Below are 23410 nucleotides of genomic sequence, written 5' to 3' on the forward strand. Positions count from 1 at the left end.
GTGGGTGGATGGGCGGGTGGATGGGCGGGTGGATGGATGGTTAGATGGATGGGTGGATAGGTGAGCGGAAGGATGGATAGGTGGGTGGGTGGGTAGATGGGCGGGTGGACGGATGGATGGGTGGGTGGATGGGTGGATGGATGGATGGATGGATGGGTGGATGGAAGGGTGGATGGGTGGATGGGCGGGTGGGCGGGTGGATGGAAGGGTGGATGGGCGGGTGGATGGGTGGATGGATGGATGGATGGATGGGTGGATGGAAGGGTGGATGGGTGGATGGGCGAGTGGGCGGGTGGATGGATGGGTGGATGGGCGGGTGGATGGGTGGGTGGATGGATGGTTAGATGGATGGGTGGATAGGTGGGTGGGTGGATAGGTGGGTGGTTGGAAGGGTGGCTGGCTGGCTGGATGGATAGGCGGGTGGCTGGCTGGATGGATGGATGGATGGATAGGTGAGTGGATGGATGGATAAGTGGGTGGCTGGATGGGTGGGTGGGTGGCTGGGTGGGTGGATGGAAAGGTGGCTGGGTGGATGGATGGAAAGGTGGCTGGGTGGATGGGTGGGTGGACAGAATATAGGAAAGGCAATTAGGAGACCAATAAACAGTCCAGGTGAGACATCACAGCATCATTGGTGGCCACGATACAAGTAGCTTCCACTTTGCCAGGTAAACGTTTCTGCCACATGATCCTACTTAATCCACAAATGAGATATGTCCATTTGAGAGAGGAGGAAAACACGGGCAGAGAGATATAGTACTGAGCTGAGATTCAGGCCCAGAGACCCCTGGTTCGTGGACCCAAGATGCCGTGAGAAATTCCCAAGGGGAAGGAGATGAGCAAGCCAAAAACACCCTGCTGACGATCAGAGGTTTTCCTGCCCCAGGGAATGTCACTTGGGCACTTTTCAAAATCTTCTCCTGAGACAGAAACGCAGACTGTGCTGTGTTCACGTATTCAACAAGCATCAATCAAGTGCTTGCTCTGTGCTGAGCCCTGTGCCGGGTGCTGAGGGTACGCCATAAGCCATAGGACATACGTGATCTTTGCCCCAGGGACATCGGAGCGTCTGAAATCACCCTCCCCACTCCGGGTCCACCGTGTTGAAAGCAGACGGAGCAGAACCCCAGGTGCCCACCAGATGCCCTGCCCGACACTCAGCCCTTCAGTCCAGAAGATTCTATGAGTAGCAACAAATATCGGTGGTGGGCTTCCAGGCCACGGGAGGAGAGCAAGCCGGAGGAAATGACCCCGGGGTATGAGGGACACTCAGTTCTGGCTGTGGCTTAGGTCAGGAGCCAGAAAGCCCAACCCCACCCCGACCCAGCATGCCCAGTCTGTGCATTTGTGAGGGAGACTCAGGCCACTGAAGCCCGGCAGCTAGGTTTCCTGGGGGTCCTCAGGCCCGCCTGCAGCCCTCCTCTGACTCAGTCTCCCCAACTGTTAATAATTAAGTGCATACATCCCTCCCCCTTCTTCTCCCTTTCCGCCATTCGCCACAGTTTGGTGAAGGTGAGGAGTGACAGTTCCTGTAATGTCTGAGGCTCTGGAGGCTTCGTGTCGTTTCCAGGGGGTGAGCGTCTCACCCTGTGCTCTGGGTTCGCCATGTGTGTTGACATCGGGGTGCAAGGCGGGGCTGCTCTCAGCAGCACAGATCGCCAGCCTGCTGGCCGGCCCCGGCTCCCCGGTCTGGCCCTGGAGACCGGGGCGGGTCTGCCAGGCCCGGCTGGAGGCTGGTCGCCGTGGTGACGCCCCTCCACCAGCATCACCATCCTGGGCCATTGGGACACACCCGCATTCGAGTCCTGTCCTCTGTGCTAGAACTCCACCCCCTGCAGCATGACGAAGGGTTCCGGAAAGGATCCCCGCACATTGGCACATGGCACATGGTCCCCCGGAGGATGGCGATGGCGGCTCCCTCCAAAGAGTCTGTGTAGAGCCAAGAGTCCCTGTCCCCATCAGCCTCGAGGGGCTCTAAACTCTCCTGACTTCCTTCTGCATAGACCTCAGCACGGTTCCAACTACACAGGTGCTGCCATAATTGGGGTTTTAGGTCTCTTTGCCCCTCTCCAGGGCCCTCCTCCCATTGCGTTCTCCAGAACGCCCCGGCCCCGCCCCCGCCGGAGACAGAGCAGCAGCAGCTTGACCAACCGCTCTTTGCCAGACAGAAGGGTGGAGAGTTGTCTTACGAACACTGATTTTACTCCCGGTGTCCTTGCAGCACTGCGTATACCGGAGGCGCTCAATAATGACTTACCAAGGGGTTAAGTTGATCAGCCGAGAGTGGGTGTGACAACTTTTGAGCATGTTGCAGCGCCAGAAAGTGAAGGAAGCTTCTGGAAATAGCAAAAGGGTGGGTCGTGTCACAGGGTCGTGGGGGCCACCCCCGCTGGGGCGATTTGAGGGGGAAACATCTCATGTTGGCTTATGACCCAAAGCATGCAATAGATACACAGGGGGTGACACGGATAGACAGAAGCAGCTGTTCCTCAAAAGGGGGTTCCCGTCTGCCAAGGTGGCACCCGGGAGACACCCGGGTAACGAAGGTACCTCCCCGCTGACACCCCCTCCCCCCAGGACAGCGGGGCCCCAGGGAGGGGATGGTATGGGGTGGGAAGGGCTCTTCACCTCTGTGGCCTTCTTTCCAACACCCATAATCCCAGAGTCCTGGTGAGAAGACACATGAGCAGCCCAGCCTTGGGGGGCATTCTACGAGATAACCTGGCCACTGCCCCTCCCAACTGCCCCGGTCCTCCCTCCTCCCGAGGAGCAGGGACAGACTGACGCGCTGTCACAGATGGGAGGAGACGACCGCAGGTCGCGTGTGGCGTCCGGGTCGGGTTCTGAGCAGGAGGAGGAAGCTGACGGACGGACGGACGGACGGACAGACGCGCTGGCGAAAGCCACATACGGTCGGTGCCGAGGGCGCCTTCTTGTTGTGCAGGCACCTTGACCTTGGTGATGCGAGGGGGTGATGATGGGGAATCTGGGAGAAGGGTCTGCGGGAGCCCCTGTGTTACCTGCAGCTTTTCCGTAAATCTAAGAGCAATCTTAAATAAAAAGTTTATTTAAACAAAGAACGGGCACACCCCTTGTCCCCCCCCCCCCCCCCGCCGCAGAGAGAGATGGGGTGGGGGGCTTTGGCTCATCAGCGTGGACCAGACGGAGGCGCTCCACGCGAGAGGCAGCCGCCGGCCTTCTGCCACTCTTTTTGTTGCCCTGGATGGCCCTGGGCACAGGTGGGGGCCGGGAAAGCCTGGCACCCGGGTGACCAGCAGGGCCGCAGCTCCCTCTGCGGTGCTGTCCCGGCCCTGCAAAGCTCTGGGGGACCCCTCCCCACTCCACCCTCTGACTCGTTTCTTGACCTGGGGTTCCGGCACCCCCAGGGCCTCTGTGGGCCCCCTGGTGTTGCGTGCAGAGCTTTGGAAGTCTGGGCACGAGGCAGGGGAGTCTAGCGGTTCGGCCCATGGGTGTTGGCCAGTCCTGGCTCTGACCCTCTGGACGCCTGTGTCCTCTCAGCCTCGGTTTCCTTGTCTGTAAGGCGGGACAGCGGCAGCACCCAACGCAGGGCGGGCGCATGCGGGGCCAGGGACCGGGCAGGGCTGGAGGAGGGACGTGCCATCTGGATGGGGTGCCGTGGTCCCGCATGTGAGGTGGTTCAGAGGGAACAGACAGGTGGGAGCCGGGACGGAGGCCCTGAAGGGAGTGGCAGGTGTGCAGGCCCCCCCCCCCCACCCCAGTTTCACCTTCCCTCCCCCACACCTGCTTTCTGCTTCACCCCAAGGCTTTTGGGAAGACGACGTCTCAAGAGCATCACACACCATTTTCTCCCTCTGTGTTTTAGAGAAGGTCAACTTGGGGTCACAGGCCCCTCCCCCCCCCCCCCCCCCCCGAAAATGCAGAGGCTCACTGGGCAGTTGTAGATAGACTAGAACTTCCAGATGGACTTTTCCTGTTCCAGGAAAGGGATGACCTACCGTTTGGGCCAGACTTAAAACACTGACTCAAAGAACTCTACACATCTTCTTTCTAAAACGAGCACCTCGGGGCGCCTGGGGGGCTCAGTCGGCTGAGCGCCCGACTTCGGCTCAGTTCACGATCTCGCGGTTCGTGGGATCGAGCCCCATGTCGGGCTCTGTGCTGACCGCTCAGAGCCCGGAGCCTGCTTCGGATTCTGCGTCCCCCTTTCTCTCCGCCCCACCCCTGCTTGTGCTCTGTCTCTCTCCGTCTTTCAAAAATGAATAAACATTAAAAAAAATTTTTTTTTTTTAGATGAGCAGCTCTCAGCAGCGCCTGGCTGGCCCAGTCGCTGAAGTGGGAGAGTCCTGATCTTGGGGTTGTGAGTTCGAGCCCCTCGTTGGGTGTGGAGATCACTTAAAAAACTAAAATCTGAAGAAAAAATAAATCTAAGATAAATAAAATGAGCAGCTGTCACAATTAAAGCAGACACAGGCCACCGCTTGGCAAGGGCCCTGCGTGGAGCCCTGCCCCGCCCCGCCCCGAACTCGCAACCCACGGGCCGAGAGCCATACCCAACGGATCCGTCCAAACGTCGTTTGTCCAGCTCATCTGTGCTAAGCACCAGTCACGGACGGGGAGATTAATACAGCCGCAGGGCTGCAGCCCTTGGGAGCGACACACAGCTTAAGAGTTGTTGCCCCATGGTGGGGGAGACTCCTGTGAGGTGTGGGAGGGATAAAAAGACTGGGTATGATCAGGCAGGCTCCCTGAGGAGGAGACCCCTGAGAGCCTGAAGGGACATAGGAAAAGTGAGCAGCAGGAGCCAGGGAAAGCCAGGCAGAGGACAGGAGTGTTCCCAGCAGGAAGAACAAACAGCTTATGCAAAGGCCCTGTGGCGGAAGGTGTTTGGTGAGTCTGAGGGCCAGGATGCGATCGGCCGGAGCGTGTGGGAGCTGCAGGCCACGCTGGAGACGTGGCGCAACCTTGAGTGGCTGTGTCCCGTCCCGCTGCTCTGTGGAAGCCGGAGGCTGCTGTGGTTTTACAGGAAGAGACAGGGAGTGGACACAGTGGGGTGATATTCAGGAAGCAGGACCCGCAGGAGATGGTGGCCAACTGAATGTGGGGAGTAGGGTGCTGCTGGGAGTCAAGGTCATGACGCCGGTTCCTGATGGGGCATTTGGGGAACGGGGGTGCCTGTGCCCGAGGCAGGGAGCTCCACAGCTCTGCCCCTCCATCTGCCACCTCTCAGGACTTCCTCGCTGTCGGGTCCATTGCCAGTTGCCCTGTTCAGTCCTCAGCTCATGTCTCAGGGCTGTGACCGGGGCCCTTCTGCTCCTCTGGCTGCACAGGCACCGCCTCCTTCATCCCCCAGGACCCCGCAGTGCACGTTCCTTATCATCTCCATTTCACGGCTGAGGAAACGGAAGCTCAGAGGGGTTTAGCAACTAGCTGGAGGCCACACGACAAGGGGGGCAGTTGGGACTCAAACCCAGACCCGCGTGACGCTGAAACACACGCCCTCCGCGATCACCTGTGCTGGGCCTCAACAGCCGGTGCCCAGGGGCCACTGTTGCGAACCCTCACTTGACCCCCCCGCGCACACAGCGTGGGGTGTGCAGGTGCGTGGGATAGAGGACAACTTATTTTCTGGTGCCCTTTTAATGGCTTGTAATTCTTCCGCTATTATCTTTGTGGGAACCTCTCCAATTTCATTTATTATTTATATATTTTTCTAGTATTTATTTATCTTTGAGAGACAGAGAGACAGAGCCTGAGCAGGGGAGGGGCAGAGAGAGAGGGAGACACAGAATCGGAAGCAGACTCCAGGCTCCGAGCCATCAGCCCAGAGCCCGACGCGGGGCTCGAACTCGCGGACCGCGAGATCGTGACCTGAGCTGAAGTCGGACGCTGAACCGACTGAGCCACCCAGGCGCCCCTACTTTCTTTAGTGCTCTTGGATGCATGAAGGTTTTTATTTTTTTTTTAACATTTTTGAAAGGCAGAGAGAGACAAAGCGTGAATGGGGAAGGGAGAGAGAGAGAGAGAGAGGGAGACACAGAAACAGAAGCAGACTCCAGGCTCCGAGCTGTCAGCACAGAGCCCTACCCAGGGCTCAAACTCACGGACCGTGAGATCATGACCTGAGCTGAAGTTGGACGCCCAACTGACTGAGCCACCCAGGCGCCCTGAAAGTTTTTTATTTTGATGAAGTCAAATTTATCTCTTTTTTCTTTTGTTGCTCATGTTTTGGCTTAGTATCTAATAATTCATGGCTAAATCCAAGGTCTTGTAGATTTATTCCTATGTTCTCTGCTAAGAGTTTTTGTGGTTTTAGTTTTTACCTTTAGGCCTTTGATCCATTTGGAGTTCATTTTTGTATATGGTGTGAGGAAGGGGTTCGTTTTTATTCTTTTGCATGGGGATATCCAGTTGTCCCGGCACCATTTGCAAAAAAGATGATTCTTTCTGTGCACTTTGGTGCCCACACTTTTTCTTTTTAGGATGGCATCTGTCATTTTTGATTAGGATCCACCCTAATGACCTCATTTTAACCCAAATACCTCTTGAAAGACCCTATCTTCAGCTAGATCATCTTTTTCTCCCCAGTTCTTTTTTTTTTTTAAACGTTTATTTATTTTTGAGACAGAGAGAGACAGAGCATGAACGGGGGAGGGTCAGAGAGAGAGAGAGGGAGACACAGAATCGGAAACAGGCTCCAGGCTCTGAGCTGTCCGCACAAAGCCTGACGCGGGGCTCGAACTCACGATCCGTGAGATCATGACCCGAGCCGAAGTCGGACGCCCAACCGACTGAGCCCCCCAGGCGCCCCTCCCCAGTTCTTTTAAGATGGTGCACTGCATTCATTGATATTGATGTGTCGGACTGCTCTTTCATTCCTGGAATAAGTCTCAGTTGTTGTGTGATCCTTTTAATATGCTGCTTGCTGGTATTTTGTTGAGGATTTTTGTGCCTGTACCCACAAGGGATATTGGTCTGTAGTTTTCTTGTGGTGTCTTTGTCTGGCTGTGGTAGGAGGGTAATAATGGCCTCATAAATGATAGGGGAGTGATTCCCCCCTCCTCTATTTTTGGGACGAGATTGAGAAATACTGCTGTTAATTCTTTAAACGCTTGATGGAATTCACCAATGAGGCCATTTGGTCCTGGGCTTTCCTCTGTCGGAGGTTTTTGATTACCTATTCAACCTCTTTTACTCATTTTAGGTTTTTTTGAGATTTTGTGTTCTTCTCTCTTTTTTTAATTTTTAAAAATGTTTTATTATTTATTTTTTGAGAGAGAGAGAGAGAGAGAGACAGAGTGTGAGTGGGGGAGGGGCAGAGAGAGGGAGACACAGAACCCGAAGCAGGCTCCAGGCTCTGAGTTGTCAGCACAGAGCCCAACGGGGGTCTCAAACTCATGAACTGTGAGACCATGACCTGAGCCGAAGTCGGATGCCTAACCGACTGAGCCCCTCAGGCGCCCCAAGATTTTGTGTTTCTTCTCAAGACAGTTTGGCCAGTGTGCACATTCCTAGGGGTTCATCCATCTCATCTAGGTTATTGAATTTGTTGGCAAACCCTAAAAAGGAAGTAAGACCAAGTATCTTCACATAAGAAAGTTAACCCCCCATTCTGATTCCTGCTTCTACTCATATGAGCTTCTCTCTTGTTTTCCAGGCCAATCTACCTAAAGGATGGTCTATTTTGTTGATTTTTTAAAAAAATGTTTATTTATTTTGAGAGAGAGAGCAGGGGAGGGGCAGAGACAGAGGGAGACACAGAAACTGAAGCAGGTTCCATTGAGGCTCTGAGCTATCAGCACAAAGCCTGATGTGGGGCTCAAACTCATGAACTGTGGGATCATGACCTGAGCTGAAGTCAGATGCTTAACTGACTGAGCCACCCAGGCACCCTCTGTTTTGTTGATTTTTTTCAAAGTAGGCTCTATACCCAGTGTGAAGCCTAATCCAGGGCTTGAACTCACGACCCTTAGATCAAGACCTGAGCTGAGATCAAGAGTTGGACACTTAACTGACTGAGCTACCCAGGTGTCCCTGTTGATTAAAAAAACAAACAAAAAATCTTTTAATCTTTTAATTTAGTTAGTCCTCTCTCTTGCTTTTCTATTATTTATTCTATTCATATCCTCTCTAATTTGTATTGCTTCCTTCCTTCTGCTAGCTTTGAGTTTAGTTTGCTCCTTTTCTAGTTCCTTTTGGTGGGAGTTCAGGTGATTGATCTGAGATGTTTTCTCTTTTTTAACATAGGCACATATAGCTATGACTTTCTCTCTAGGTGCTGCTTCTGCCAAACCCCATAAGTTTTGGTATGTTTGGATTTTTTTTGTTTGTTTGCTTAGTATTTTCCAATCTCCCTTGTGATTTTCTTTGACCCATTGGTTGTTTCAGAGTGTGTTGTCTGATTTCCACATGTTCATGGATTCTCAAATTTTCTTTCTGGTAGTGATTTCTCGCTTCCTTTGGTTGTGGTCAGAGGAGATATTTTGTATCGTTTTAATATTTTTAAAATTTTGTTTATTATTTATAAATTTTTAAATGTTTATTCAATTTTGAAAGAGAGAAAGAGAGAGCAGAGGAGGGACAGAGAGAGAGAGGGAGAGACAGAATCCCAAGCAGGCTCCACGCTGTCAGCACAGAGCCTGATGTGGGGCTCGAACCCACATACTGTGAGATCATGTCCTGAGCTGAAGTCCAATGCTCAACCAACTGAGCCACTCAGGTGCCCCTTATTTTAATCTTTTTAATAAGTTTTTGAGACTTGTTTTGTGGCTTAACATGTGGTCCGTCCTGGAGGACGTTCTCTGGGCCCTTGAGAAGCGTGTGTGTTCCGCTGCTGTTGGGCAGAGCGATCTACATAAGTGTTAGGTCTGGTTGGCTATAGTATCATTCACGTCCTCTGTTGCCCTGCTGATCTTGTCTACTTGTTCCATTCATTATTGGAATGGAGGTGTTGAAGTCTCCAACTATTCTTATTGAGCCGTTATTTCTTCCTTTGATTCTGTTAGCTTTTGTTTCATATTGCCCCTTGTTGGGGGCTCTGTTTGTATGGGCATACATGTTTATTATCGTTATATGTTCTCGTTATGTTAAACCTTTTATCATTATATAATGTGTTTCTTTGTCTCTTGTAACAATTTTGGTCTCAAAGTTTAGTTTGTCTGATATTAATATAGCCGCTCCAGCTCTCTTTTGGTCACTGTTTATTATTTTTTAAATGTTCTTATTTTATTTTTGAGAGAGAGAGAGAGAGAGAGAGAGAGTGAGCATGAGTGGGGGAGGGGCAGAGAGAGAGAGGGAGAAACAGAATCTGAGCTGTCAGCACAGAGCCAATGCAGGAACGCTTGAACCGTGAGATCATGACCTGAGCTGAAGTTGGGTGCTTAACTGACTGAGCTACCCAGGCGACTCTGGTCACTGTTTAAATGGAATGTGTTTTCCTATTCTTTTACTTATAACTTATTTGTTTCTTTGGTTCTAGTCTCTTGCAGACAGCATATGGCTGGATTATGTTTTTCCCCCTTTCATCCATCCTGTCAATTGCTGCCTTTGAATTGGACAATTTAATCCATTTACATTTAATGTAACTACCTACACAGAAGCACTTCCGCTGTTTTGCCATTCAGTTTTGATATGTCTTTTATCTTTTTTGTGCCCCAATTCTTCCACCAGTATCTTCTTTTGTATTAGATATTTGCTACTGCACCATTTTCTTCTCTTTTACTAAATATTTTTTAGTTATTTTCTTACTGGTTGCCCTGGAAATTATAATTAACATATTAATTTAGAATAAACTATTTTGTATTGGTTTCACTAGTATACAAAAATGATGCTTCTGTATCAGGCTATCCCTCCCTCATGTTGTCATTGTTACAAATTATATCTCTATACATGATCCACTGACATGGATTTATAATTATTGCGTGTGTAGTTGTCTTTTAAATGACATAGGTAGAAAAAGAGGTGTTACTAACTAAAAATATATTAATCTGACTTTCATATTTACCGAAGTAGTTCCCTTTACTGTTCTTTATTTCTTCATGTGGATTCAAGCTACTCTCTCCTGTCCATTCATTCCTCAAAGGGCAGGTTTCTAGCAACAAACTCTCAGTTTTTGTTTATCTGAGAATGTTTTGATTTCTCTTTCTTTTTTACAAGATAGTTTTGCTGGATATGGAATCTTGGTTGACAGGATTTTTTTCTCTTTTAGCACTTTGCATATGTCATCATGCTGCTTTCTGGACTCCATGTGGTTGTGTTTTTTTTTTTTTCTCTAAGTTTATTCATTCATTTTGAGAGACAGAGAGAGCATGAGCAAGGGAGAGGCAGAGAGAGAAGAGAGACTATCCCAAGCAGGCTGCACACTATCAGCACAGAGCCCAACATCGGGTTTGAACTCCCGAACCATAAGATCTGACCTGAGTTGAAACCAAGAATCAGATGCTTTACCAATTGAGCTACGCAGGCGTGCCACCTCCATGGTTTCTGATGACAGATAAGCTCTTGATCATACTGAAGCCCCTTGTACATGATGAGTGACTTCTCTCTGCTTCCAGGATTCTCTTTGTCTTTCAACATTTTGATTATAATGTACAGATCTCTTTGAGTTTATCCCACCTTGGATAACTGTTTTGAGCTTCTTGGCTACGCAAACTTTTGTCTTTCATCAAATTTGGGAAATTTTTGGCTGTTATTTCATAAAATATTCTTTCTTTCCCAATGAGTCTGTAATTTTCCCATTGTATATACATTAGTATGCTTGATAGCATTCTGCCGGTCTCTGAGGCTCTGTTCACTTTTCTCTCTTTTCTCCGTTTCGATCATCTCAATCAACGCATCATTAAGTTCTTTGACTGTTTCTTCTGCTTGCTCAAATTTGTTATGGAGTGCGTCTAGTGAATTTTCTGTTTCAGTTATTGCTCTTTTCAAGCCCAGAATTTCTATTTGGTTCCCTTTCATTATTTCTATCCGTTTTATTGCTGTTCTCTATTTGGTGAGATATTGTGCTTATGGTCCCCTTAATTCTTTGTGCCTGGTTTCCCATAGCCCTTGAGCATATTAACAGGGTTGATTTAAAGTCTTTATCCAGGAAATCTAACATTTGGGCTTCCCGAGGGACCGTTTCTATTAATTTCTTTCCCAGTGTGCTGGCTACACTTTCTTGCTTGTTTGCATGCCTCACATTTTGTTGTTGTTGTTGTTGTTGTTGGAAATTGGACATTTTCAATATTATAACGTGGCAGCTCTGGAAGTCAGATTCTCCTCCCTCCCTAGGGTTTGCTGCTGATGGCTGCTGTTGCTTGATTTTTCTGAACTAACTTTGTAAATCCAGTATTCTGCGTTGTGCGTGTGGCCAGCAAAGTGTCTGCTTGATTAGCTCAGTGGTCAGCTAGTTATTCAATGGAAATTTCATGCAACGCGGACATTAAACTACCTCTTCCTTGATTGTTTTTCCAGTTTATGTAAACCTTTGACTAGTTTCCAGAGTTCAGATAAAGTATATTCTGACAGTTTTTTCCAGTTTATTTGCTGTTTCTGCAGAGTTATGGGCCCTTGAAGTCCTCTGCTCTGCCATTTTTGCTGACTTTATCTCAGCTGATTGCCAGTCAGATCTCGTTTTCTCTGATGGCTTTTGTTCCTCTGTGATACGTTTAGGGGTGCACTGACTCGTTTATCCTACTTGTGCTTGAAGGATTCATTTCCTCCATCTATTTTGTTCAAGTTTCATCTATTATCTGTACAAATATTTCTTCTCCCCTTTAATTCTTAATTCTGTCTATCTGGAGTTCCTATTAGAAGGATGACATAACACCCCTTTCCTGTTTTTTAAATGAATTTTGCAATTTTCATATTTTCCACCTCTTTGTTCCTCTAACTAATTCTCTCTTCAACAGTGTCTAAGCCACTCTGTATCCCTTCCTCTGAGGTTTAAATTTCCATGTAGCCTGTATTTTTGTTTTTTGTTTTTTATTTTTTAGCATGTATTTTTGATTTCTAGAACTTCTAAGATTTTTTTTTCAAAATTTCAAAATTTTTGTTAGCCTTTTTTTTTTTATTACTTATTTTACATTTTCAATCATTCTGAACATACTTATCTCGTCATCTTGGGATTCCTCTTCAGAGGCAGGGGATAGGAGGAGGGAATACAGACAGGGCCATGATGTCACAGGACGTCAACACAGATAGCTTTCCTGCAGGTGGCAAAGCCAAGAGGGGTTGTCACCATGGCCTTGTAATGCCAGGGGCACCTCCACCTTGAGCGAGGATTCCAGGAGACCAGAAACCGCAGCATTTCCCGGGCCAGCCCGTCTCCGTTCTATTACCATGATTGTTTCTGCAAACAAAACGTAGGTTTTGGTTCATAGCAATACCTGTTTGCCATGGAAGAAAGCAATGATTGTCAAGAATAAAGTAAAAGCACTCACAATCCTGGTTCCCTCCCACGCTTAGCTGCCACAACCACCCGAGCCCAGCTTCCCTGGCTTCCTTCCCGGCTTGATCTTTCCCCACAGCACTGAGCACCGTCAGGCACCCTGCATATCTTACTTACTTATGATAGTCTGTGCGTCCCCAGGAGCAGGTCAGCTCCACGGCAGCTCGTGCCCTGTGGTACCTGCCATGCGAGGAAGCGGGAGTTAGCGTGCCATGCCCTCGGCCAGGCCCTCTGCGGCGGATGGAGGGGTGGACGCATACGCTGTCTTACGAGTGAGTACTTTCAGCACCCTTGTCCTCACGGCAATCTTCTGAGGCAGGTCTAGAGAACCCGTCTTACAGATGAGCAGCCTGAGACTCTGGGGGCCACCGCCTGTCTTCCCGCCCTGCCTCCTGCTGGCTGTGACCACGCTGCTGTGGCTGCAGCCCACTCCTGTTCCCCTGAGCCCCCAGGTCACCCCGGAGACCTCCCCACCGTGTGCTTTCAAGGACGTTACTATTACTGTCAAGCAAATGGTCTTCCGCTGGGGGGGGGGGGGCAGGGAAAAGAGGGAAGTGAGAAGACTCACCTCCAAGCTCCAACCCCTGACTGAGGCTCCTCCCGCTTTTCTAAGAGAACCACCAGTTAAGAACAGGAGCCTCCGGTTCCCCAAACGTGCCCCTCGCCTCCCCTACCAAAACGCAGCAGGGTCCTAGAAGGCGCCTTGCGGGTGAAATGCGAACCCTCACCTGGCTCAGGCTAGTTAGCAATTGAACCTCGCTGTGCCTCCCTTTTCATCTGCCAAGCGGGCACGGTAACCCCTACCTCATAGAATTGTCTGCGGATTCGGTGAAGTTATGTATGTAAAGCTGCTCACACCGTGTGCTGGCACACAGTAAGTGCTCATCAAATGACTGTGCAGTCAGAAACCTCTGCCCTTCACCCCCAAAGCTCTCTGCAACCCAGCCTTTGTAGAGACAGATAGTCCTTTCTTAAAAAAAAAAAAAAAAAAAAAAAAAAAAAAAAAGTCAACATTTATTGATTGTTGAGAGACAGAGAGAGGCAGAGCGCAAGCAGGGGAGGGGCAGAGAGAGGGAGACACAGAATCCGAAGCAGGTTCCAGGCTCTGAGCCGTCCGCACAGAGCCTGACGCGGGGCTCGAACCCACGAGCCGAAGTCGGACACTTAACCGACTGAGCCACCCAGGCGCCCCATGTGGGGCTCAGAAACTTTTTTTTTTAATGTTTATTTATTTATTTCGGGGGGGGGGGCGAGGGAGAGAGGGAGACGGAATGAATCCCAAGCCGGCTCCGTGCTGTCAGTGCAGACCCCGACACGGGACTCAGACTCACGAGCCGAGACATCATGACAGGAGCTGAGATCAAAAGTCAGACACTTAACCACCCAGGTGCCCCCCTCTTTTTTTTTTTTTCCTTAAGTTGTTCTGGGGGCTGATGAGTCTCCTGGGAAGCTAGGGAGGACCCACAATAACTATTTATTTATTTATTTATTTATTTATTTATTTATTTATTTATAAGAGCAAGCAAGCGCGCCCTCATGAGCGGGGGACAGGTAGAAAGAGAGGGAGAGAGAGAATCCCAAGCAGGATCCGGCTGTCAGTGCAGAGCCTGATGCGGGGCTCGAACCCACGGACCGTGAGATCATGACCTGAGCTGAAATCGAGAGTCGGATGCTCAACTGAAGCGCGCCATCCGGGCGCCCCACGATAACTAAACTTTTGACAGACTTGTGTAGAAACTGTAATGCAGGAACACAAACTGCCCGATGCCTCCAGGGTCATGACGGGTAAAGACCGCATGAAAGCGGAGGAGGCAGTTGAGGCCCTGGGCCCCGTCCTGGCCTGAATGTGGGTTTAAGGCTGAGGACAAGCTTTAAGTCCATGGCCTTAAGGCTTCCCGCAGGGTTCTGTGTGGGGGTGAACAGGGCAGCGGCCTTAGCTGGAGGAGGTCTGGCTGTCCTGAGGTTTCCAGATGCAGGCTGCAGGGTGGGACAGGAGCAGGAGAAAACAAGTCATTCCTTCATGCCAGACCCCCCATGGGCCCTGGGGACAGAGCCCTGCTGTCACAGAGCTGCCACACTGGAGCGGGGACAGCCGATAAATGGGCCACGCGAGTAAGAGACGGAGGTGGAGAGGGGAGCCCCGACCAAGTTGGGGCCACAGGCCCAGCCTTTTGCACACACCCTTTTCCCTCCCACAGCAGAAAGCTCAGGCCCTATTTCTGTACTCCTTTGACAGATGAGGAAACCAGGGTTGGGGAGATTAAGTGACTCCATTCCGGGCACTCAGCAGTCCCCAGAGGCCCAACCTCAGTGGTGTTGAAACTCCAAGAGCCTGGGCTGATTAGGGGACGGTCACTGGGGCCGCTGTGGGTTTCTTCCCAAGGCAGCCCAGCCTCTCAAGAGGCCCCAGGGAGGGGCCACGGCACCAGGCCTGACAGGTAGTTAGCCAGGGGCTGGGATGCCCAAATGCCAGCCTCTGTCACATTCCTCTTACAGATTCTGCTCCTAGAGACTTCCAGCCTCACGGAAGGTTACCCCACCGAGCCACCTGGGCAGCACAAGTGAGCACGAGGAAGGGAAAGGTGGGGACCCGCGTCCTTCCATCAAAGCCAGGTCCCCAGGGAGAGCCCAGGTTCCTGCTACATTCCTCGCACGGGTACTCTTTGGATCAGCAGGCTACCCAAGGAGGGTCCTCAGGGTCCTGGACATTCGGTCAGCAGCCTTGACAGCCTGGCTGGTCAGGGGCAGCCTCTGTGGACTCCAACCAGGCTCTGCAAGGCCAAGACCAGGTGGAGAGGATCTTTGGTTTGGCCCGAGGAGGAGTGAGGTGGGATCATCCTGATGGCGCGTGCCCAGGCCGTCCTAGAGGAGGAGACCCAGACGACAGGAAAGGAACGCAGCCTTGGAGATGACTAACACAGGAGTCTGTAAACCCGGGCTTCCGGAGGGGTGCTATGAGGACCACAGGTCTAAGGTGTCAACCTGCAGATTCTCATCATCCACTCCTTGGCCTTCTCCCACTTTGGAAACTAGAAAGGCAAGGTTTTCCCCACGGGCGCCTTGCTCTGGAGTCTTGCCTGGGGTGTGTCAGGGGTCCTGGGCTCCCAGGGAAGGGGCAGCGTGGATGGTCCGGGAAGGTGTTGGCCTGTCCTGCAAACTGTTTTCCAGGCCCCCAGGCTCTGGCATCTCAGCTCTCCCACATGTTAGCTCTGTGACCCAGGGCAAGTCAGTCCACCTCTCAGAGTCTCAGTTTCCTCACCTGTAGGACAGGTGGCACATTCTGGAACCACAGAATGGCTGAATGGGCTCAGGGGAGACCGCAGTCACTCTAACATTAGTAAGATGCGTGCATTTCCGCGGGAGAACGCCTGAGCACCCTGAAGTAAACCCAGCGACCCCAGGGGCTTGGGATGGGTCCAGCCCACACAAGCAAACTTGACCTTGCAACAACTGGCAGGTTCAGCCAACACAGAGGAAAACCTGTCCCTAGACATTTTTATGGGGGTCTCACGTACGCAAGGTGCGTCCACCTTATATTACAGCTGGATAAAACTGTTCTCGTGTATACACCTGAGGAATGGCCACCCAAAACAAGACCCGAAACGTGTCCATGAGCTGAGCTTTTGAAAACACAGAAGAGCCAAGGGTCTCTGCTGTTACCTTTGTGGCCCACTCCTGGAATCTCAGGATGGGGACCTTTAGCTCATTCCTGCTCCTCCCGGCGCAGATGGGGAAACTGAGGCTGGCGGACCGACCAGGGCTTTGGGCAGAGCCGTGAACACCCCCTGCTCCCTGCCAGCTCCGGCGGTTCGGCGCCTTCTCGCACGCCAGCGGCATTGCGCTCTCGACCCCCGCGCCAGGGGGACGCGAGCTGGGCGGCGGGCCCAGGCGGAGAAGGGTAGACGGAGGGGGCGCGGCCGAGCGCGGCTCCTCCCCGGGCGGGGCCGCCCCTGCGCGCGCGCGCGCGCGCCGAAGCCCCGCCCCCGCCCTTCGCGCGCGCCCCCGCCGAGCTAATTAGGCGCGCGGTTTGTTTACAAACACGGGGCTGGGCAGGTGCGCGCCGCCCCAACGGCGCGCGGCTGGGGTTCGAGGGCGGCCCCCCACCCCCACCCCCGGGCTCCGGGGTCCCCGGGCGGGAGTGGCGGCGGGAGGGCCGCCGCCGGCCGCGCTCCTGCCTTTTCCACGCCTCCCGCGGGCACCAGGAAATTCGCCCGTGGGCCCGAGTCCCCCGCGCGGCGGGGCGGGCGGCGGGGATGCAGGGCTGGCCACGCGGGCCCGGGCTAGGGACGGCCGCCGGGGGTCCCCGCCCCGCCCCGCCCCGCCCCGCGCGCCCCCCGGGCCGGGCCCGCTCGCGGCCGGGTCGGCGGGGCGGGCAGCGGGCGGGGGCGCGCGGGGCGGGGCGCGGCGCCGGCGGGGCCGGGACATGTAGTCCGCGCGCCGCGGCCTCCCCTGGGCGGCCCCAGCGCGGGCCCGGCCGCGGACTACGACTCCCGCCAGGCGCCGCGGCGCAGCGCATGAGCCCTGCTCGGCTCCGGCGCGTCTATTATGCTGCCGGGGCCGGCGAGCCAAAGAGGAGCCGGCCGCGCGGGCCGGGAGGGACGGCCGCTGGAGCCGCCGAGGCCAAGTACGCCTTTCTCTTGCTTCCTTGCGCGCGCGGGGCGGCGGGCGGCGCGGGCGGCGGCGGGCCGGGCGGGCCGGGGAGCGCGGCCCCGTGCGCCCCGCGCGGGCCGCCGGCGCGTCCCGGGAGCCGGGCGCCCCGGCCGCCGCCGCCTTTGTGCGCGGCCACGATGCAACAAAGCGCGGCGGCCGCCCGGGGTCGCGGCGGCGGCGGCGGCGGCGGCGGCGGCGCGGGCTCCCTCCCCTCCGCCCTCGCCCGCGCCCTCCCGGCCGCCCGCGCCCCGGGCTGGGGGCGTCACCGCAGCTGGGGCGCGCAGCCCGGAGTTGGCACGGCCCGCGCGCCCCGCGCCAACCCGGCCTCCCGCGCCCTCCCTCGCGGAAGGGATTTTTTTCCCCCTTTCCTCTGCCCGCCATCTTTCGGAGGGGGGAACGAGGGAGGACGCGGAGGGGAAGGTGCGCGGCGGCGTCCCGGGCCCGCCGTGCGCGGCGGCGCCACTTTCCCGGCGCCCGCCCGCCCTGGCTGCGGCCCCTCGGGGCTCGCGCTGGGGGCCCGGCGCCGCCGCCGCCGCCCCCGGGGCGGGGGGCGAGACCAGGCCGGGCCCGCCTCGGAGTGGCGCGGGGCAGCTTCCTCCCAGAGTTAGGGGCCCCGCGCTGACTTTGAGCCCCTTTGAGTTGCTGGGTCGTTGCGGCCAGGCCAGGAGGAGACCCAGTTCCCGTTTTGAAATGAGCCTGAAAAGCGCTTAATCCGGGCGAGGTCGACATGGAGCGGGAGGAGCGGGGTGCTTCTCCCCTTTCCCACTCGGGGTGGGCACCGGCCTGATGATGGCACAAGCCCATCGGGGAGGAATGCCCGCCACGCAGACCTCGAACGTCCCCGTGGCCCTAGTGGGCTCCTCCGTGAATAAAGCTGGGGGCCCCGGGGAGCGCGCGCTCTCTCTCTCTCTCTCTCTCTCTCTCTTTCTCTCCCCCTCTCCCTCTCCCTTTCCCTCTCCCTCTCCCTCCACCGGTTGCTCATATGGGGGCTGGGCTAGCGTGGAGCCTTGTGCGGCCTCCGTTCCCTCGGGGGCCCAGGAACGATTTTGGAAAGCTGGGAGTGGGGACGCAGAATGGGGTCTGCTAGGTGGCCCGCTTGGGGCGGGTTCCTCCTGTGAATTCTCTCTGTTGAGCCCATTCCCCCAGTGTCCCGCGACCCTTCATTTTGGCTGAAAGCTTTCTGCCCAGACCTACAGAACTGGCGTCCCTCCCCCCTCTGCTAACTTGGTTATTGACTGCAAAGTTAACGTGGTGGGTGTGGGGCGGGTATTGTGCATCAGTGGGCAAACTAACGGGCAAGAGGAAAATGAGGGAAACAATCCCTCCGGCCGCTCCTCGTGCTCCCCCACCCCACTGAGGACGAAGAAGGGAGTTTTGTTCGCTATCTCCCTTACTCTTTTTCTTTAAGATGGGGATTCTTTTCTTGGGTCTGTGGCGTGGCCCTGGGAGATCCTGAAGTCTATGCAAAGTTGCCTGGCCTGGCATTTTGGTGGGGACAGGGGAGTAGTTTTGGCTGCAAAGGGGTCAAAGAAGTGTCTGAATCTGTGCAGGGGGTCAGTTCTCAGGAGGTAAGGACCTCTTCTCCTTCCCAGGGGCCCTTCGCAGCAGCCCTAAAGGTGGCCTCTCATTTGCAAATAAAGCTCTGTGTTTGCCCTTTTCTGTCTTGAGGCCTTGACGTGTGCTGGTGGTTACAGATAAGGAAAGATAGGGCACACAGCGGGGAGGGACGGACAGGAGGTGACGTGGGCAGCGGAGGGGCATTTCTCTCTGACCTTTCTGGTGACCTGGGGGGGCCTGCCTCAGCCCCTGGGCATCTGGAAGCTACCTCCAAACAGCTCCTCAGAGGCCTAGATCCTGTCCCAGCCCTGCCACAGGGACGTCCAGGGAAGAGGGATTTAAGACGCTTTTCTGGGGTGGACATTCGACACCGTTTTGATCTTTATTTTGTTTTTAGGAAGTAGAGTAATTGATTTCCTTCAGCAACAGCTTGCCCGTGCTTTGGAAGCGCGCTTCGAATAAAGGACGGGATTTGTAAACACTGGGCTCCCGCCTTTGACTCTCAGGCAGTCCTGGGCAGAAAGTGAAAGTGGAGGGGGGGGGGGGGAGCCCCTCCAGCGCACCGCCCAGCCCAGCTCGCTGCTGCAGCCCGCGGCTCCTTCCTGTGCCCGCCTCCTGCAGGCTGGCAGCTTGCCAGCCGCCAGAGCCGGGTGCCCGGCAAGTGGTGAGGTGCACGGCCACTTCCTGGTTCTAGGTGGCGGAGCTTTCCTGGGGGGGCGCTGTTCTCCCCCTCCCCCCGCCCCGAGCAGAGTGGTTCTGGTCCTTCTTTTTTTTTTTTTTTCCTCCCTAACTGGTCTTTGAACTGTAACCAGGGGCACCCCAAAGGCAAGCCCCGGATACCTGGCCTCAGCGGGTCGGGCGCCAGTTGAGGCAGTCTTTGTTTTGCAAGGAAATTTTAGTGGACCATGGCAGAAAGTGGCACCCTGCTCGTTGCACACGTGCCTCTGGGAACTCGGGGTGCCCCAGGGACTCGAGTCTTCTTGGGAGTGCGCCTCCCCTCCCGCCTGAGGCTTTGTCCTTTTGTTTGAGCAGAAGAGACCAACAGGTGTCCCCGCAGTGGCTGGGCCGCCTGGCGTGCTTGGGCCGGGAGCACCGGTCACCACCCAGGTGCCCAGGTGGTGCCCGCTGTGTCCACGAGGCCCTTTGGTGCTCACACCCCCGCTCCGGGCACCTGTGCTCCTGCCATCCGAGAATCGTGGAGTGGGGGGGGGCGGGGGGCGCTTAAAGGCAGAGTGTCATATTTGGGGATCATTCACACAGTGGTGGTTTGCATTTGAAGTCTGGCTCCTGGATGCACGTTTGCGGTGGAGATGGTGGGGACTGCGTGTGTGTGTGGCCGGGGCTTTCGGCTCCGCTGTTTAGTGCTACCAGGGAGTGTTGATTTCTTTTGCCAGCTTTGAACTGTTCTAGAACAGTCTGCTCTCAACTGGCTCCTTCCTAGGCCCTTTACAACCCGCAGCGAGAGCCAGCTGAAAGATGTGTTTTGAAGGAAGCCCCCTCCTCCCCGCCGCAGGTCCCAGAAGTACTGGGGGACCTCGTCAGAAGTTAGTGAGGTGTTCGGAAGTACTGTTCCAGCCCCTCAAAAAAGGTCACCTGGAGTGCAGTGACAGTTCGGGTGTTCCTCGCTCATTTTCTCTGTGTGCGGTTGAAGTCGGGCTCGGTGGCTGGTGTGGGACCGTGATCAGGACGTGTCGGTGGCTGCGGTGGGGGCCCCGTTGGGGTCCTGGGCACCAAGTGCCCCAGGACATGGAGGTGGGAATGCCTTCACCTGCTGGCTGCTGTCACGGTGGCCGCTGCCCGCAGACAGGAACACGTTCGCAGGTGCGTGTGGCCGGACCCTCGTAACGTGTTACTAGAAGGAAAAGGAGCCATTTCAGGTCTGTGACTAAGCCGAGGGGATGCCTTTCCCGTACAGGGGCAGTGACCGGAGGGTGTCACGGGGGTGCAGCGTGCGTGTAAGGGGCAGAGAGTGGCACGGGCCTCCCGAAGGGGGTGATTCCCCCACCTGATGGCCGGCTGCTTCCAGCACCAGCCTTGGCGTGGATGGGCACTCGCGGTTGAGAGCTCCGGCTAGGCTGGCCGTCGGCTCCCGGGCAAGGTCCGCGCCCGCTGGACTCCGTCCTCACTGCCTCCGGGCTGTCCCGGCCGGGCCGGGTGTGGGTCTGGGCTTAGAGACACAGATGACCCGGCCACTGTCCCCTGTGATGGCAGAAAGCCCCCACGGGCCTGTCAGAGAGGCCGAGGAGCGCCGGGGAATAGAGCTTGGGGTACACGCAGGCGCTTGGGCTGCGGGAACTCCAGCACCGCGGGCGGGTTCCCAGGGAGCACAGGGCTGCGGTGACGTCACCACCGTGGGTACCGTTCCCAGCGGGCACTAGGGCGGTGGCAGCATCTGCGCTGTGGGCAGTATTCCCGTGAGTCCTGGGTTGTAGTAACACCTACGTGATATCCCAGCGAGCGCCGGGGCCGTGGTGACACCGCTACCGTGGGTACCGTTCCCGGGACCGCCAGGGCGGCGGTACTCCCAGCGCGTGTGGGCCGTGGTGACATCCACTAGATGCCGAGGGTGGCCAGGGGCTCAGGAGGTCCCTGCTCCTCACGCCGCGTGTCGCTGAGCGGCCTTGTTTGGGGAGCGGAGGCCAGGCCGTGGTGGGCGGCAGCCTAGCCTGGCGTGGGGCGAGGTGGGGTCGGGACCCCGTCAGGCGTGGCGGTCAGCTCTCCGGGCTCCCTTGGCGGGCCCTCGGAGCTCCTGGCAGCCCGGCACGGCCGCGGTTGAAGCGGTGCCCGCCCGTGACGTGGTCTGGTTCCCGTCAGGCGACTGGGCGCTCCCGCCTCCCTTCCCGGGATGGAACACGCCGGGGCCCGTGGGCTGCACCCCACACCGGGCAGGCCCGCCACAGCCTCGTGGTAGAAAGTCGACAGGCCAAAGGAGTGGCCAGTGCTCTGAACACTGGTGCTCATGGGGCCGGGCCCCCGCCTCTGTATGTGTGCGGGGCCACTCGGCCTCCAGCGTCCTCGGGGAGACCAGCTGTCCCGAGCGGACGGTCCTTCCCTCCCCTGGACGAGTGTGGATGCCAGTCACTCTGTCCTCACGTTGTCTGTCCCCTGAAGACATTTCCCTTTGAGCCGCGGGTCACTTGCCCCTTCCCGGCCCCATGGAAGGTGTCATTCAGTGCGGCCTGTGGCCTGGCCTTGGGGGGTGCCCTGCGGGGATGCATAGGGGTGTTGCTGGGCTCCCCCACCGCTGACACCAGATTCTGGCCCGCCAGGTGCCTGGGCCAGGGCTCAGCGTATCCGAGCATGTGTGTGTGTGTGTGTGTGTGTGTGTGTGTGTCTGTGTGTGTGTGTCTGTCTGTCTCTGGGGGTGTGTGTGTCTGTGTGTGTGTGTGTCTGTCTGTCTGTCTCTGGGCCTTCACACCTGTTGAGAGGCACCCTTAGTATGGTGGGGGGAGGTCAAAAGACATATGGAGATGTACGGAGACAGAGCCTCGCAGCGGCGACGGGGTGCGGCTGGTGAGCCGTGAGCCCCACTTGGCAGTGGGGTCTCAGGTCCGTGTCGAGGCCGATGTTCGGCCAAGAAAGCAGCCCTTCGGAGGCGGGCTTCCCCAAGGAGGGCCAGCGGGGTGGGGAGAAGTGTAAGACCTTAGCAAACAGCAGGCTGAAGAAGCATGAGGTGGGCCAGGGGCCCGGGCCCCGGGCCCCCAGGTGCTGTGGGTACGGAGCCCAGAGGACAAGGCGGCGGGGGGGGGGGGGGGGTCGTCAGGAAGGTCAGGGCCGCAGTGCGGGTCGGTCTGCGGGCCAGGCACGGGGCCTTGGGACAGTCCTACAGACCCAGTGGAGTGGCTGCACGTTAGATGGGCCTGGGCCAGCCGGGGTCAGGTCCCGTGCTTCGGGAGAGCAGGTGTGACCTAGACCCAGGGCGCGCTCCCTGCCTGAGCGGGTTGTGACAGGCCCAGCCTCCCGGTCTACTCCCCTCCCCTGGGGTCCCCTCCCCTGGCCCCACAGGAAGAGGCAGTTGGCTCTGTCTGTCATGGGAGCCGACCCTGGCCTCACGGATCCCGTTTCCTGAGACCTGGATGGCCAGCCCCAGGGCGGCCGCCTGTCAGCGTGTGCCGCCTGGGGGCACAGGTTGTCCGGCTCTGGGGCGGCACTCCGCTCCCGTCTGCTGGGCGGGGAATCTGCCTCCTCCTGGCCGGGTGACCTTGTGCCCCTTCAGCCCTGAGCCTCCGTCCCCCCTGGAAGACGGAGCTCACACGGCCTCCCACGGGTGCCGTGAGTGTGGCCGTGGGGGCCCCCAGGGGCACAGAGAGAGAGAGAGCCCTCCCGCACCTCCCTCAGGAGGCCGAGTGTTTGAAGGCCGTCCTCGTTGCTGGTGGGAACTGTGGGTCTGAGCAGGACAAGGCAGCATAGGCAGTCTCCGGCCCTGCCCCGTGTCCCCTTCCCTGGCTGAGACTGGGGACAGACCCCTACCAGTGACCTCCCCCTTCAAAGACAGCGTCCTCGGTGCCTCCTCTCCTCCCAGGACGTGCCACGGTCTCCGCTCAGATGCTCCCCATGCCAGGGTCCCGCCGAGGACCTCCACCGACCCCTCCCCTATGGTCCCTCGACCCTCCCTTTGAAAGCTGGGGCTCCTGCCCCCCCCCCCCCCCGGCACAAATAAAGGCTCCTTGCTCTGGGCCAGGCCAGCCCGGAAATGCCCCGTGTGGCCCCTGCCCCCTCCCGGTCTCATCCCCCCATGGCTGAAGGTGCTCCAGGGCCACCTGCAAGCGAGTGTCCGTGTGTCCCTCGTTTCTG

At 56.1% G+C, this 23410-nt stretch overlaps 1 protein-coding gene and 1 long non-coding RNA gene across 3 annotated transcripts in view; one reads left to right on the top strand and one right to left on the bottom strand.

Moving 5' to 3' along the window:
* BRD3 (bromodomain containing 3) overlaps positions 1-23410 on the top strand; it is a 63413-nt gene that overhangs the window by 14482 nt on the left and 25521 nt on the right. Inside the window, exon 1 of one of the 2 annotated variants that reach the window (XM_042911973.1) lies at positions 16934-17033. The exons of the other annotated variant lie outside the window; for it this stretch is intronic. The gene's annotated coding sequence lies outside the window, so the exon portion shown is untranslated. Of the gene's footprint in view, positions 1-16933; positions 17034-23410 lie in introns of those variants that run through there. 2 annotated transcript variants of the gene reach the window in all.
* LOC122204476 lies at positions 12006-16288 on the bottom strand. Its single transcript, XR_006195683.1, has 3 exons — positions 16070-16288; positions 12527-12589; positions 12006-12310 (listed from the first exon to the last, which is right to left on the bottom strand). It is a non-coding gene; the product is annotated as an uncharacterized LOC122204476 (long non-coding RNA).

This window comes from Panthera leo, chromosome D4 (assembly GCF_018350215.1).
Source record: "Panthera leo isolate Ple1 chromosome D4, P.leo_Ple1_pat1.1, whole genome shotgun sequence".
Taxonomy (NCBI): domain Eukaryota; kingdom Metazoa; phylum Chordata; class Mammalia; order Carnivora; family Felidae; genus Panthera; species Panthera leo.